We start from the raw sequence: 12,725 nt of genomic DNA, 5'->3' as shown, positions 1-12,725 counted from the left end.
AAAAAAATCGGGATGGTTCTACCACCCATAAAAAAAATACTTATATATTTATTTATACTTATGCTTTCTATTATTAATATTTTTTTAGTTGACGACACTTGTGCCTCCTAATTAATTTAATTTTTTTATTTTACTTTTATTGTAATATTTTTCTTTTTGCTACATTTTTGTTAGTTAACGACACTTGTGTCTTCTAGTTTTTTTACCTTATTTACTAGTTGATGACAATTTTGCCTCCTAGCTTTTACATTATTTTTGTTATGGTTGATGGCATGATATGCCTCCCTATTCTTGCCTAAGCTTTGATAGCCTTATTGACTTTACCTTATTTTTTCTTGTTTTCTATCATATTATTGTGCATTTGTGCTAAACAAAAAAGAAGAAAGAAATATATATATATATTCTATTGAAACTCTTAGTATGCTCTATGGTTGCAGTCTTGACCGATCTTCCATATAAAAAATGTTTTCTTGAGGTCGTCATTGATCTTTTTTACCATATAGATCATTTTAACTATAGTTGGAATTCTGAGTACAACTATTGTGCACAATTAACTTTAAATTACAGAGAAACCACTGATATGTATGCTTATGGTGAATCCTTTGATATCCCATTTTCGCCCACCTATAATCCAAAATTTCCATGGAGTCATACCCAATCTCCAATGAATCAAGGTCATGAGTTCGACATGCCTAATCAAAGCCATGACAAATTTGATCTATCATATCCCATCAAGAAAGAAATGAACCCATCTTTAGAGGATTTCCTACAATAGTTCATGCAATCAACCAACCAAATCTTACAATTCCAGTCTCAGTCAATCTCAAAAATTGAGACACTTATAGGGCAACTTGCAACTCTCATGATAGAGTTGGAAAAACAAGTTCATCCCAACCAACCCATTCCCAATCCAAACAGTCAAATTGAAAGTGAAAAAGAGAATGAAGTTGTTGAAGAACTTGTAATAGACATCCAATTACCAAATGAAACAAAAGAGTTGGATGAAATAATTTTTGAGACTCATGGGGAAAATGAAAAAGATATAATTATATCTCAAGAACCCATAATTGAACAAATTTGTATATATACTCAAAATGAAAACGAGTGTGACATAGATGTGCAATTTTCTCATTTCATTGATATTCCATCAAAATTACATATTTCTAATTTTTGTGTAGGTGTGATGTTATCAATTATTATTTATGACATTTGCATCAAACTCATAACTCAACCTACAAATGAACACCATCGATTGGGTGTAGGTTAGAAGAAAAAAATATATAGTCGAGCTAAAGACTATAAACTAAAGTGCTTTGTGGGAGACAACCCTTACTTTTCATGTTTCATTTTATATTTCACTTTTGTTGTGTGTTTTGTTTCATGTTTTTCAAAAGCTTGAAGAAAACTTCTTGGCAAAAAAAAAAAAAAAAAAGCAAACAAATGAGTTAAATCAAGGAACCATACATCCAAGGGATTAGTTCTTAACTTTTTCCATTTTATTACTCATTGAAGACAATGTTTCATTTAAGTTTGGGGGTAGTGTGTGTGCGTGTGTTTATTTTTGTTTAAAGTGATTTTCTTTTTGTTTATGTGTATTTTTCATTTGTTATAAAATGTTAAAAAAAATTGGTGATTGTAGTTCTCAACTAAAAACCTTAACTAAGTTTAATTGTAGTTCTCATAAATATACGAATAGTTCTTAAGTTTTGTTTTTAATTAGTGGGTCAAGTTTTCTAAATTTTTTTTATATATTTTTCTTAATAGAACACTTCAATTTTTTTTTTTAAGTTTATATGAAAAAATAATTGCTCTTAAAAATATATTTTAGAAAACAAGATTGACTATTTGATTAAATACATAAGCTTAATCTATATTCATAATTCTTTTTAGAACTATTATCTTTGTGCAATTCTTGAGGAAATACTTAAGATATCACCAATAAAAAAAATAAAAAAAACAATTTGTATATTTTAATTTTCATTTGCTTGAGTACTTGCAAAACTTTAAGTTTGGGGGTTTAATAACTCTTCAAAATATAGTTATTTTTCCACATTTTTTATGCTAATTGTTGCTTAGTCTTTGAGTTTTTAAGTATTTTATTAAGGTTTTAAGTAATTTTGAATTTATTAGGTTTATTTCAATTTTATAGATTTTGGAGTGTTTTATGTTATTTTATTGTAATATGTTGCAGTTTAATTATTTGAAATTAGTGTTGTTAAGTTAGAAGTAAAAAAATGTACTTTTATTGAGATTAAATGTTAAAGTAAATTAAGTTTTAATTAGTATTTTTATGGAACTTATGTTGTATATTTTATTATTGGAAATATTTAGTTTTAATTTAATATATGTTTATTTTGTATGAAGTATGTTGCATATTTGAAGAGCAAGAAAAGAAAAAAAAAGCTTAAAAAGAAAGAAAATGTGGCATTTATGAAAAGCAAGCCATGGCCCCATTCAGCCCAGCAGCCACTAGGCCCACCACGCCAGCTCGCCTGATGCTCCCAACCCCAAGGCTCGCGCCTGCTCCCTACCTCCAGCATTCGAGCCGCACACCAGCCATCCTAGCCCACGTGACAGCCCATGGGCCCGCCTGCGTGCCTGCCCAGCTGCCCACCTCCATTCTCCTCACAGGGGCCTCCTAGCAGCTTCCCAGGTCCAACTCCTCCCTGCAGCCTTCCCAGCTCCACGGGGCATCCCAACCCAGGCCCATGCGAGTCCATTAGCTACTAGGCTTGTCAGCAGCTGCCAAACCCATGCATGCCTCCAATTTTATTGAGCCCAACAATGTCTTTTTGTCCCACAATATCCAAAAATGTCAATTTTTACCCAACTTTTCTACACATTTCACTACAAAATCCATCATTACACCTCAAAATTCACCTTCACATGACTCAAGACATCTTTATACACTAATTATGCCATATTATTCTTCATTTAAAATTTAATTTAATCATTCTAAATTGATTATTTTAACACTTCATTTTTTGCTATAAATAAGGGATTGGAAGACCATTTTAGGGAGGAGAGGTTACACTACACACTTACCATATTTCAAGACTGCTCAATTCTCTTTATCTTCTTCTTTTTGGTTCATTTTCTATGTATTTTGGGAGAAATAATTTGGGGGTTCTCCTCCAAATTTTCCTAGTTATGTTTGTAATTTTTTGTTTGTATTTTCTATTCTAGTTATGATTTTATAATATTTTTAAGATTATTAAGGTGATGATGAAACAATATATAACTAGATAATGTTTATTTTGTATGTTGATTTCCCATTTGGTGCATGTTGACGCCGCTTTTCGTCAACAGTGAAAGAAGAGCACGAAAACAATAATCAGTAATGGCCAATAAAAATACGATAATACAAACGAGATTTTTACGTGGTTCAGCAGTTAAATCTGCCTAGTCCACGAGTCTTTGTTATTAAACTTAAGATGACCTCTGAAAATTCTTCAAGGATGAATTCTCCAAAGTTTTCTCTCAACATCACCAAAAAATCCCTTCCTTTACAATGGTGCATGACCTCTCTATTTATAGAGAAGATTTCAGAATACTATCCCACATATTTCGGGAAGTTATTCCGTATATGCAAATAAATTAAATTACATTAAATGCCTGCAATCTGATATACAAGGAAACGTCCCTTGAAGATCAGGGGGCGTATAACTGAACAAATAATATCCCTTGATTGTAGGGGATTTATAGTAATAAATGTAGACCGCGTCTGTTATTGGTAATTCACTAGGATATTCAAAGTTATTGTCCTATATCACCAATGCCCCATTCACCCAAGTTTCTTATTGAGTTTCAAGCTATAGCATCTTCCCGAGGATATATGACTTCGAGCTCATACGCGCGTCAGGCTTGGTGTCCTAATCCGAGGCCATCCCGAGAGCAGATGTACCTCGGGGTCTATCTTTCGAGCTTGTGAGGATTTCGAGGCTATCATCTTCGAAGTTGTCTCTGCTTCGTAGGCTCCATGCTTAGATCTCAGACATATTCCAGACTTTACGAATTCATTCCTTATGAATCTAGCTTTCGAGGTCACAATTTTCATGGCTCGAAATCTGGGTGTAACATTTTGCCCCCTCAAAAGTATTTGTTCGAATCCTATGAGAAGGAAACTTTTGAACTACTTTCTTCGGGAACTGCACCGTCACATACTTGAAAATGGACACGCGTCAGTTGGGTATTGCCCATTCAGGGTACTCGAGTACCTTGGAAATCTGCCCACGATCGTTCGTCTGCCACCTTTCTGGTACCATCATATCATTAATTCCTATCCGTTGGATTTTGCAAGGGTTTTGTTCAATGGCTTTGATTAATCCCCTTTTTCCATCAATATATATAAGGCCCCACTCATCGTCTTCCTTTTATTTTTTGCTCATCAGAAGAAAGAACAAAAGAAAAACCAGAAACTCTCCCTGAGACCTTCTTGCTTGTGCATGTTTTCTCAACTGAAGAAACAGAGGACCGCCAGTTTGTTCGAGACCGTGAGTTCATATCTGCGGCCTCTCCTTCAGTCGATGATTTCTCTGCAATCGCCATCATTGTGTAAGTGTCCAATTTTTATTTTCCCTTATGCCAGTTTCTGTCCATATTGTTCTTGTTATTTCTGGGAGTGCGCTAATATATTTCCTTAGTATGATATGCTGGGAAATTTTTGATCGATAGGCTTCTACGTTTACGTTCCCATACTAGGTTTAAATCTCTGGTTTCAAATCCAGTTTTTGTGTAGAACCAGGTATCTTTTTTCTGGGTTTCAACATTTTAAAAGACATATTTTGCACACCAAGATATCGGGTATAAAACCTTGGTTTTAAAGAACGTACGATACCCAAGATTACCTTTTCTGGATAACTTCCACTCTTTTTCCCCTGATTTTCGGGATTTTCAAAAAAATTTGTCCACTCTCCCCCTTTTTCTCGTGGAATACACGTTCTGACTCTCAATCGAAGTCTTAGTTTCGAGCTCGTTGCATTCTTAAGCATTCTCCGAGCTCATCGTGTCAAGCTCGTAATTCTTGAACCCTTGCATGCATGGCCCTCACCATTTTTTCTTTCTCGCTAGATGTCACAGAATCTGGAAAGACGGTGGGGGTCGTTGCTGGCAATCCCTTACTCGCCAAAAACCCCGAGCCCGGAGTCGCTGTTTGCTCAAAATCAACGTCTGATTTGCGAGTACGATCTCGCACGTGAACAGGAGGAGATTCGAGCTCATTATTGCTGCCAAACAGACGAGGTTATAGAGAGGAAAAGGAGAACCCTTCGGGAGGCTCTTTATCCAGAACCCGATTCTGGACCCAGGCCGATTCCCCTCAACCCTAAATTAAAAGTGATTGTTGCTTATAGCCCAGAAGAGCTCCAATTCTCGCTCATGGGGGAGCCTTCTAACTCGCAACCAAGGAGGGAGTTCTTTGAAGCCGAGCACTACTGGAGCTCGGTTACCTCACTAGGCCAGATAACTGATATCTTGGCTCTCCATGGTCTTAGGCTGTCAGGCACCCTAAGGTGTCGAGCTTCTACCCCCAGTGACCGAAGCTGCCGCGCCCCGGGAGATGGAAATCCCAAGCTGAGGTATGCGGCCTGGAGCCAAGAGCACATGAAGGCAGAAGCGTTACTGCCTTTGAAGTTGTTTTTCAAGGACTTCACAGATTTTGTTGGGCTGGCTCCATTCCAGCTCAACACCAATTCTTACAGGGTTCTGTCTGCCCTAAGGTCGCTATACCACGAGCTGCAGTGGGAAAGACCTTCACCACAGGAGATTCTATACCTCTTCTGTCTGAAAAGCAACCCCTCCCGAGCTCGGGGAGGAGATGGCTTTTACTATCTTTCGAGCTACCCCAAAGAGAAAAAGGTGTTTGAGGATCTTCCTAATCATCCACCTGATTTTAAGAAAGCCTTCTTCTAGACAGATGGCTTGTCCCCGTCTCGATGCTACTCATTCAGCGGATTCGTAAGTACTCCAACCTTCTCTATCTCTGTGCTGAGACTTTTATTTGTAGGTTCGTACTTAGTTGCAATGTGTCTCATTTTCCAGCCAATTTTCACCGTCCTACTCCCGACGACGCAATGAAGGAGCATAGAGTGACTCTGCTTCAACTCCCTTACGGCAGGAGGTCCCTCTCATACCTCTTACATGAGAGTAAGCTCCAAGCTTGCGGGCTTTTGGGAGATGGTCAGTCCACCTCGAACTCGTCCAATAAAAAGTATGATCGTTGGGAGCAGGTGCCTTTGCCCACAGGCATCCTCCCTCCAAGGAGAGAGGTGAGGCCTCCACCTCCAGCTCGCCGAAGGAGCCCACCATCGGGGAACGAGGCTAACGATGAAGCCTCGAGCTCAGACTCGGATGAAGAAGGTAAAGTCATCCTTAGCTCAAGAATGTGGTCCCCCACCTTATTAAAACACAAACCCGATAGGTTAGTTTTATGCTCGGATGATAGGGACCACTTCTACATATGGACTTGGGTAGACGACCGAGTTCATAGGCTTGATAGTTGGCTCGGGAAGTATGACACCATGTATAGTCTGAACGAGGTGTGGGACGGGATAACCGTCCAATATGGGACCAATGATTATAGGGACCTCTCAAGGTTGACGTCAACCTATAGGGAAGGTACTCCCCCCGCCTTTTCTGAAGATGGGGGAATTTCATGGTCCCCAAGCTCGAGCTCGGGGGAGAGTTCCAGTTAGGTTTCTTCTATCATTGCCTCGTATATCTATGCGATGCTGAATCACTTTATATACTATTCCCTCTTTTTGTTATGATTCACCTTGTGTTGTGACTTGTGCAGACAAGATGGATTCCGACCTTGACAACATCATCGAAAGTGGTGGTGCCAAGAGGAGCAAGCGTCCCAGGGTGGGGTCGCGAAAGCTGGATCAGCCCACCAAAGTCCCCAGGAGGTTCGAGAAAACTCCTCCTCCTGCTCCGCCTGTTACGAGCTCTGTCGCGGCGACGACTTCACAGGTTGGTGCTCCCCCAGGGGCGCCGACCTCGCAGGTCGATGCCTCTGTAGTGGCGCTGACCTCTCAGGTTGGTGCCTCCACTATGGCTGAGCCCCAACTTCCTGTAGCGGTCCAGCCATCCCTTGGTCCACCTCCTAGAAAGCCTTCTGCATCTCGAGCTCAGAAGCTGTCAGTTTCTACTCACGTCGAGGAATATGTAATTGACAGCGCGGTTGGAACCCATGGGTCCATGCTGTGTTTAGATGTTATGTCCCAGATCGGCCAGAGCTTCAGTAGTCTCGAAGCTCCTCAATGGCAAGTTTTGAACAATGCCCGAGACTGCACTGCCCTTTATGAGAAGAGCATCGAGCTCGCTGCCCTGGTGAGTTTTCTTCTACTTTTTGGTTATATTTATACATTCTTGGTGTTAATGACGATTTTTTTTTCAGTCTCTTGCCTTTACTGCCCAACTCAACTATAGGTTGAGTAACGAGATCTACTCGAGCAAGTCTTATGCTCAGGAGGCAAAGGATCTTCAACTCAAAGCGTCCGAGCTTGAGAAGCTGAACACTAGGCTTGCGGAGCTCGAGAAAGAGAATGCCAGGCTTGCTGAGCTTTAGAAGGAGAACACTCAGCTCCAAGAGGCTAATAAAAAGCTTAAAGAAGATCAGGCCGCTACCTTTGACATAATTGAGGGTGAGAAGGCTCGTCTCCTTGCTGAGTATAAGGAGAAGAAGGACCAGGCGGTTGATTCGGCCATGTACAGAATGTGGGCCAACAACGAAGACCCGGATACCAGCTTCTTAGGTCCTCTTGAGGCGAAGCTTCTGGATAAGTGGAATGCTCGGCTCGAGGCGGAAGAGGCTGCTCGGGAGGCCGCCTCCGAAGGTGCTCAGGAGGATAGTCATGCTATTCGTCCTGAGGGGTCCAGTGCTGCCGATGCTGAGAAGGCCAAGGAGACTCCTCCTTCTTGAATCTGATCTCGGGGCTGCGTCCCCTTATTTTTGTAATTAATTTAATTTATGCCCGTAGGGCTGATACAATTTCTTTTTATATTAATACATATGCCTTACATTTCTTGGTTCGAAATATTTTGCATATATTAATGAATCGTTTATGTTTATTTATTCATACAAACATAGTTTGGATTTAGGCTCGAGACTCGACGCATTCATCCATCGTTTGTTCGAATTATCCGCTTCCAATCTCGTTATTTTTCAAGGTCGGATATTACTTTAACCATGAACCCGAAAGTACTTGTATGGTATGTAATGTGAATGGTTTAGTTATATCTTATTGCTTAGTTACTTTTTCTTGTCCTCGGTTATTTCTTCGAGGTTATGAGTTCGAAACTATTTTCCTCTAAGATATTCCAGCCTCGATCTCGACTTATCTCGAAGTAGGTTTAGGTTCCCACTTATCGTCGATTAGTTTTAGTTGGTTTACTCCAAACCTATTAAGTTCGCACATTTGGTTATATCCAAACGTTTTTATCTTTTGATAATTTGGTTATGTCCAAACTATCTAAGCTCGCGTATCTGGTTACATCCAAATACTTGCATGTTTTTGATAATTCGGTTATGTCCAAACTATCTAAGCTCGCGCATCTGGTTATATCCAACACTTGTATGTTTTTCGTGCATGTTATTTTATTTTTTAAGCTGATGGTATATATACCCATGATGCCCCCTTAATATCCTATGAGTGTGACCATAGGTTATTAAATTAAGAGAGATTGCAAAAATAAAAAGAGATAACATATTGAACGAAATAGATCTTTATTTGATGGAATTCAAAAGCAGACAAATTAATACAGATAGAAAATCATGGTTACAGGCAACACTTTTCCTATACTATTGGTAGGTCTTAGGTGTTCGCCATTCCATGCTCGCGGTACCAGGCTCCCATCCAATCTTGCTAGCCTGTAAACACCGGGCTGGATTACTGAATTATCTGGTATGGTCCTTCCCAATTCGGCCCGAGCACACCAGCTGCCGGATCTCATGTTGCCAAAAATACGCGTCTCAACACCAGATCTCCCATACTGAACTTTCGATCTTGAACCCTCTTGTTGAAATACCTGGTAGCTCGTTGCTGGTAGGCAGCGTTCCTCAGCTGAGCCTCATCTCTCTTTTCTTCAATCAAGTCTAAGGTTTCTTCGAGCTGAGTGTGGTTTGAGTTTTGGTCGTAAATATGAGTTCAGATTGTTGGGATTTCTACCTCGATAGGCAACAATGCCTCGCAACCGTATGCTAGAGAGAATGGGGTATGCCCTGTTGATGTTCGAGCTGTGGTCCTATATCCCCATAGGGCTTGGGGCAATTCTTCGGGCCATCGTCCCTTTGCCTCCTCCAATTTTTTCTTTAGTGAACTCTTGAGAGTTTTGTTTACAGCCTCGACTTGGCCATTCGCCTGAGGATGAGCTACTGATGAGAAGCTCTTTATTATTCCGTTCTTTTCACAAATGTTGGTGAACAAGTCGCAATCGAACTGGGTTCCGTTGTCGGATACAATCTTCCTCGACATCCCATATCAGCATATGATGTTTTTTACCATGAAGTCAAGGATCTTTTTAGAAGTTATTATTGCCAATGGTTCAGCCTCCGTCCACTTCGTGAAGTAATCCACAGCGACTACAGCATATTTTACTCCGCCCTTGCCAGTTGGGAGAGAACCTATGAGGTCGATTCCCTATACCGCGAATGGCCATGGGGAAGTCAACATGGTCAGCTCGGATGGTGGAGCTCGGGGAGTCGTGGCGAATCTCTGGCATTTGTCGCATTTCTTCACGTACTCGAAAGAATCCGTTTTAATGGTAGGCCAGAAATATCCTTGGCGTATGATCTTCTTGGATAGGCTATGCCCCCCGGTGTGATCTCCGCAGAACCCTTAATGAATTTCTTCAATGAACTTCTTAGCTTCGGGTGGAGTTACGCACCGAAGTAATGGCATGGAATATCCCCTTCTGTATAGCTTTCCGTCCAAAATGGTGTAACGGGGAAGTTGATACATTAACTTTCGAGCCTGGTTCCGATCTTTTGGAAGGACTTCGTTCTCGAGATATTCAACTATTGGGGTCATCCAGGTTGGCTCTGTTTCAATCATACACACATCTTCCTCCTCTGGCTCGTTAATGCTGGGTGTCGATAGGTGTTCTATTGGAACAACGTTCAGCTCATCATTCTCAGCGGCGGTGGCGAGCCGAGCCAAGGCATCATCATTTGAGTTCCGTTCTCGGGGAACCTGTTCGATTGCATAAAATTCGAAACGCTCCAATGCGGATTTTGCCTTCTCCAAATAAGCTGCCATTTTCGTGCCACGAGCCTGGTATTCTCCCAGGATTTGATTAACCACGAGCTGGGAGTCGTTGTAGGAATGTATTGCTTTAGCTTTGAGCTCCCCGGCTATACGAAGTCCCACCAGTAAAGCCTCGTATTCGGCCTCATTGTTCGATGCTTTGAAGTTAAATCTTAAGGCAAAATGAAATCTGCTCCCTGCGGGGGTAATCAAAATGATTCCTGCCCCCGATCCATTTTCATTGGATGAGCCATCGACGTATAGTTTCCACAGCTTGTGGGCCGGGGTTATGACTTCATCGTTGGTCATGCCAGTACATTCTACTATAAAGTCCACCAATGACTGTGCCCTAATGGTCGTCCTCAGTTGGTAGGTGATCTCGAACTGTTCGAGCTTAACCGCCCATTTAAGAAGTCGACCTGAAGCTTCTGGTTTAGACAAGACTTGCCTAAGTGGTTGATCAGTCAACACATGGATGAGATGCGCTTGAAAGTAGGGGCGGAGTTTACTAGATGAATGAATTAGACTAAGCGCCAGCTTCTCCATCAGGGGGTATCTTGACTCTGCCCCCAGTAATCTTTTACTGATGTAGTAAACGGGTCTCTGTACCTTCTCTTCTTCTCGAACGAGTAATGCGCTTATTGCGTGTTTGGTGGTGGAAAGGTATAGGTACAGTACTTCTCCCATTTTAGGTTTTGATAAGATAGGGGGTTCGGCAAGGTGCTTTTTAAGTTCTTGGAATTCCAGCTCGCACTCCTCTGTCCATTCAAATTTCTTACCTCCCCTCAAAAGGTTGAAAAACGGGAGACAACGGTCCATAGATTTTGAAATGAACCTACTTAGGTCTGCCATTCTGCTGGTCAAACTTTGGACATCCTTGTGTCTTTGAGGTAAGGGCATGTCAATCAGGGCCTGGATCTTGTCGGGGTTGGCTTCTATTCCACGAGCGTTCACGATAAAGCCCAAGAATTTCCCTGAAGATACTTCGAAAGTGCACTTCTGAGGATTTAGTATAATGTTATACTTGCGGAGCACGCCAAAGCACTCTTCGAGGTCATCAACATGGTTATTGTTAAGTTGAGACTTGACAAGCATGTCGTCAACATAAATTTCCATGTTATTGCCTATCTGTTCTGAAAACATCATGTTCACAAGCCGCTGGTATGTGGCCCCAGCATTTTTGAGCCCGAATGGCATGACGTTGTAGCAGTATAGCCCCTTATCCGTTATGAAGCTCGTATGTTCCTGGTCGGGGGCATGCATGGGAATCTGGTTATATCTAGAGTAGGCATCCATGAACGACATCAGGCCATGCCCCACCGTGGCATCCACGAGCTGGTCAATCCTTGGTAATGGGAAACAGTCTTTCAGGCAAGCTTTGTTGAGGTCTGAATAGTCAATACAGGTCCGCCCCGTCCCATTGGGTTTTGGGACCAACACCGGATTTGCTACCCAGTCATGGTAAAAAGCACCCCTAATGAATCGGTTTGCTTTTAACCTGTCCACCTCCTCCTTCAGTGCCTTCTTTCTGTCTTCGTCCAGCTATCTTCACTTTTGTTGCTTCAGAGGGAAGCTTTTGTCTATATTTAGCGCGTGGCTCGCTATATTAAGACTTATTCCCACCATGTCCGAATGTGACCATGCGAAGACATCCTGGTTCTTCTTTAAAAAGCAAATTAGTTGCTATTTTGTTTCATCTTGGAGGTGTTTCCCAACCTTCACCTTTTTCGAGGGATCAGTTTCCTCGAGCTGAATTTCTTCGAGCTCTTCTAAGGGTTCGAGGTCGGCTTTCTCCTCAACCCTTGGATCGATCTCTTTATCAATTTCTAAGATCTTCCCGTCTTTACTTTGAATAATGAGGAGTGCTTGTGCGCTTATCTGTTTCTTTCCTCTCATGGAAATGCTGTAGCATTCCCTCCCAGCCAATTGATCTCCCTTTAACGTTTCGACGCCGCTAGGGGTCGGGAACTTAAGGGCCAGATGCCTTACTGATGAGACTGCCCCCAGCCCAACCAGGGCGGGTCTCCCGAGCAGCACATTGTAGGCTGAAGGTAGATCTACTACCACGAACTCCATCATCTTGGTTGCCGAGACTGGGTAGTCTCCCAAGGTTACGGGGAGCTCGATGGATCCCATACAGGCGGTCCCTTCTCTTGAAAAGCCGTATAAAGTAATTACACACGCTTTCAGGTCGCGAAGGGAGAGTCCCATCTTCTCGAGGGTTGCTTTATAAATAATGTTAACTGAGCTCCCATTGTCTATGAGAACTCGGTGGACCCTTTTATTGACCAGCTAGAGAGTGATGACCAACGGATCATGGTGAGGGAACTGGACATGGGACGTGTCTTCCTCAATGAAGGTTATTGGTTGGGATTCAATCCTCTGACTTTTTGGAGCTCTAGGTTCGGGTTCATAGGGAGACCTGTCCCCAGTTTTTAGCTCGTTAACGTATCTCTTTTGGGCATTTCTGCCCATTCCTGC

Source organism: Humulus lupulus, chromosome X, assembly GCF_963169125.1.
Source record: "Humulus lupulus chromosome X, drHumLupu1.1, whole genome shotgun sequence".
Taxonomy (NCBI): domain Eukaryota; kingdom Viridiplantae; phylum Streptophyta; class Magnoliopsida; order Rosales; family Cannabaceae; genus Humulus; species Humulus lupulus.
The sequence above is the reverse complement of the archived record's forward strand: the minus strand, read 5'-3'. Positions refer to the sequence as shown.